Consider the following 4,694-nt stretch of genomic DNA (forward strand, 5'->3'; position numbering starts at 1 on the left):
GTTTTGTTTATTAAGCGTGCAGAACAACCACCCAATAAAGCATTACAATAATCTAACCTTGAGGTCATAAACACATGGATTAACATTTCTGCATTTGACATTGAGAGCATAGGTCGTAATTTAGATATATTTTTGAGATGGAAAAATGAGTACAACCATGTTTTTAAAGCACAGTAAGCAAAACAATGTTTTCTAGCAACAACAACTGCGCTAAAATCTAATGAGAAATGAAACAAAACACTTACAAGCTGCTGTCCTTTTCTGTTATTCGACTGTTTCTTCTAAAAACGGATAGTTCTGCTGCTTCTCTTAAAGGGATAATTCACCAAAAAATGAAAATGTTATCATTATTTACTCACCCTCGTGTTGTTCCAAACCTGCGTGAGTTTCTGTCTTCTGTTGAACACAAAAGAAGATATTCTGAAAAATGTTGGTAACCAAATAATTGATGGTAGCTTATTATTATTATTATTATTAGTTTTCCCATACTATGAAAGTCAATGGCTACCATAAACTGTTTGTCAGAATGATAACAGAATTTTAATTTTTTGGGAGAACTTTCACTTTAAATCTTCTGTATAAAACACTGCCTCTGACAGATGTTTGTTTCCATTTCTCCTCCTTTAGTTGAATTATACCTCTGTAGCCTCCAAGGGAGCATGTTCAAGTTATAAATATTTTTGTTGTTGCCCTGTCACTGGTAAGGGAATATTAATGGCACAAGAAAACAATAAGAAGAGGTTTCCTTTGCACTACTAGCCAAAAAGGATGTGCATTTATTCAAATATGCTATAAAATTATTTCCCCTGTATCAGGGGTGTCAAACTCAATTCCTGGAGTGCCGGAACCCTGCAGAGTGTTGTTCCAACCCTGCTCCAACACACATACCTTGTAGTTTTCAAATAAGCCTGAAGGACTTGATTACTTGGATCAGGTGTGTTTAATTAGGGTTGAATCTAAACTAGGCAGGGCCCTGGGCCTCCAGGAATTGAGTTTGACACCCCTGCCCTATTTCAATAAGAATGACATTAAGTAAGGCTGGCCGCACACTAGCCGATTTTAAGCCAGATTTGCACCCTCGAACGATCGGGAGGTATGGCCCGATTCACAGCTTGTCGCAAAAAAAAAATCCTTTATTGTGTGGTGTTATTACGATTATTTAACTGCTCCCGATCGAGACGGAGTCTCCCCAAACTGAAATCGTAAATATCAAACATGTTCGATATTTATGACTCTTGATCGGGCTGCCTCTGACGTGATACCCACAATAGCCAATGAGAGCGAGCAAGAGTCACTAACCGGATGTTGCGTGCTTCTATAGCTGAAACTTGGCAGCCACAAACATGCCATGAAAGCAAAGAACATCACCCATATTCTTTTCTATACTTTTTCTTTCACTGTGAAACAGAACACGCGTCAGGAGAGCCAGCTGACATCGTTGATTGTCCTCTATTTGTTTTTCTTCTCTAGTCACGTTTGATCTCACGAGTGTCCGTGAGATCACATGTCACTGTGAAATCGTTCCTACAATCGACAAGTGTGTGGTCTCGCGGTCTCGTCGAATCATCTAGTGTGTGCGTTCAGAAGATTATAAGGCTAAAAATCAAATGAACTGTCTTCATGTCTGTGGTCTCCCATGGTTTTAAAAACGTTTAAGATTTGAAAATCGTCTAGTGTGCGGCCAGCCTAAGATGAAAGATAAACACTCAGATATCCACTTTCAGGGAAGCAATGATTGAATCAAGTCCCAAGAGCAGATCATGAAAAATAAATACACTTTTAAATCAGCAATGTTTATGAACCCACACATGAAAGATCCGATATCACGGAAAAAGTGATAAAATGTTGGTTGGTAGGATATGGAAATATCAAAGTGAATATACTTTAAAGGGGTCATATCAAATATGTTTTTATTATTTAAAAAAATAAAAATAATCTTCAATGTGCACTTATAACATTTTTTTATGCCAGAAACATCGTTTTTGCAGCTTAGGAGGAAGTTTTGACTTATGAAACTTACAGTATGTTTTCACGGTACATCAAGTACGACTTTTATCTCGAAAGATCAAGGAGAATTTGATTCTTCTTCCTGGAACAACCAGCTGTCATCATAATATGGTTTGAGTCCAAGGTGCTCCTTAAGATAGCAGCAACATCTCATCATCCTAAGCCTCTGTGTCAAGTCTGCACACATCTCCTCCAGGCCATGAAGGACAAAGTTCAGAGAAACCGATAGTGATGTTTTCCCGAAGCTTCTGTATCAACCAATACAAAAATACTGTAGGAGATGGGGAAGAAAGAAAGGTGTGGAATTATTCATCTGAAATGCAAATCATTTCCACTGCTTCTTGATTATTTAATTTGATCCAAGCCCATACATGACTCTTTTCCTGATAGTTACAATTGTGTTTAATAGAAGCAACATTATTCAACAACTCAAGCTTCAACAACTCAAGCAGGCTTTTTGAAGTAGAACATGCTTGAAAAGAAATGGTTGGAGTAGACAGTGCAATTCTTTTGTTATCTGCCCATTGTCTAGACTGCCTAACATTCCAAATCATTGTCTAACCTTTATTTAACCTGACAAGTACATTTGAGATAAAAAATAAATAAATCTACAAAAGGAACCTATCCAAAAATGGCAGCAGCAGAAAAAGCTTTATACACACTTAGACTCAAATATACACAATTAAACATTTACATTTGATTCCTTGAACCGTATAATGGATTAAAATGCATTGACAGTGACCAAATACTAAGCCTACACTCATTGCATATTTCTATTCCATGATGCAGAAACCTTTTTTGGCTGGTTCTGTCCAAGTTTTGCAATCAGAAATTGGATCTGAATCCATTCAAAAATACAAAAATACAAAAATCCAGCACGTAAAAACAAACAAAAGAAAAGGCAAGTCTTGTATATTCAGGAAAATAACATTTGTAGTAACATATCTCCCTGAACTGATTTAACTAAATTAAAATCTCTCTCTCTCTCTCTCTCTCTCTCTCTCTCTCTCACACACACACACACACACACAAACAAGCTCCCAGCGTATTAAACTGATTTAAATTTGAAACTAATTATTACCGAGCATTAATGATAGATCATACCACATGGAAAGTAGAAGTAGAGAAGAATTTATGGTTGAAAAATAGTACTTAGAATTTTGTGAATAAGGCTTATTCTATAATGAGCTTAGTTTGCATAGGAAAGGTTTATATTTCTATTCTAATTTATTTTAATATTGTTATATTTTATTATTAACAAATTTATTATAATATTGTTAAATTTTAAATACCATTTCAGCACTGTCATAACTGGGTTAAACTGAACTGCGGTCATTTAGTGAATACAACAAAGGTGTAAATGTTCAGTAAAATCACACCACATAAACAAAACTAGGTGCCGCACTAAACCTTGGGGAACCAACTGTTGTGACCTCAGGTGTGAGACCATATGCTGGATGCTATGAGTCTGATCTGTAAAATATTTAACAGTCCATCCTACCACATTGTCAGAAAAGTGAATGTTAAGACTCTTTGTAAGAACATTACAACTGACAGCGTCAAAGCTATTCAACAAACCACAAAACAGAGCCAGCCAGTGTGTCGTATGATCGAGAGCTTCAGCTATGTCCAAACTGCTTTCATGGCAGTGCAAAGTACAGTGATTTTAATAAAAAATTCAAGCACTGAATTTACATTTCACACAGATCTGGTCAAACATTTTTCTGATATTCCATATGGACATGATTCAAACATGTAAACTGCATTGCTTTAATTCACCTCAACATTTGGCAATAGTATTTTTTTTTAGATTAAACACTGCACATGTTAAAAGGTCAATTAAGCCAAGACCTACCATGTATTTGACTTACAGACTGTATTCAGGAATCTGAATATCTTTCAAAACTTTCCCATAATACCCTTTTCAAACCAAGAATATCTCAATTCAACAAGCCATTCTGTAATTTCAGTATAAAGGCAGACTTGCTATACGATTCCTAATTTCCCTATTGAAAGCCAGTGGGCAAAATAATAATAATTTAATTGTTGTAGTCAGCAGCTATCAGAAAAAGAAAAGCTCAAGTGGCGCTAATTCAGAAATAGATCTAAAATATTTCTTATATGCATGCCAAAATATAGTCCACTTAGATATATTTAATATTTCAAGGCTGTCTGTGAACAGACAAGCTATATCTGTTCACAACTCATTCAATAAATAGTACGTGAATGAAACCCCTTCAGAGGGACCTCTACAGAGATCTCATTCAGGTGTAACGTTATCGTCCTCTCTCCACTCTGTTTTAAAATACCATTACTTCTTGAAGGATAAAGACATGAACCCCAGGAACAAGTTCACTCGGCGAGGTATTAAAGAGAATTTCAATCTTCAACAATATCAGCTCAGGGTGGCTGGAGAGCGAGCAGTGCGCGTGTGGGAGAACTGTGCAAGTGAAAGCGATGTGATAAAGTGTGTGTGATGGAACTCGTGAAGAATCAAGGAGCTTCCTTTTATAACAGCAGTCATGTCTCAATAACCTTTCAAATTCTGCAAAATGAAACTTCATGGTGTAGGATTCTGATCGAAAAGACACAGATACGCCATTGAATCAACTCATCACGAGGTCTAAACTAATCCAATCAGGAGACAACAGAGATCTTTTTATATTGAGGACTGAGTTTTATCACAA

At 36.3% G+C, this 4,694-nt stretch overlaps 1 long non-coding RNA gene across 1 annotated transcript in view; it reads right to left on the reverse strand.

The window, feature by feature from the left end:
* LOC107694818 (uncharacterized) overlaps positions 1-3,872 on the reverse strand; it is a 20,292-nt gene extending 16,420 nt beyond the window's left edge. Inside the window, exons 1-2 of the long non-coding RNA XR_001634924.1 lie at positions 3,863-3,872; positions 870-873 (exon numbers count right to left, since the gene is read on the reverse strand). This is a non-coding gene — a long non-coding RNA (uncharacterized LOC107694818). The remainder of the gene's footprint in view (positions 1-869; positions 874-3,862) is intronic.
* Positions 3,873-4,694: the final 822 nt, after the last annotated feature.

The sequence above is a fragment of the Sinocyclocheilus anshuiensis genome, unplaced genomic scaffold, assembly GCF_001515605.1.
Source record: "Sinocyclocheilus anshuiensis isolate Anshui unplaced genomic scaffold, SAMN03320099.WGS_v1.1 scaffold90, whole genome shotgun sequence".
Lineage (NCBI taxonomy): Eukaryota > Metazoa > Chordata > Actinopteri > Cypriniformes > Cyprinidae > Sinocyclocheilus > Sinocyclocheilus anshuiensis.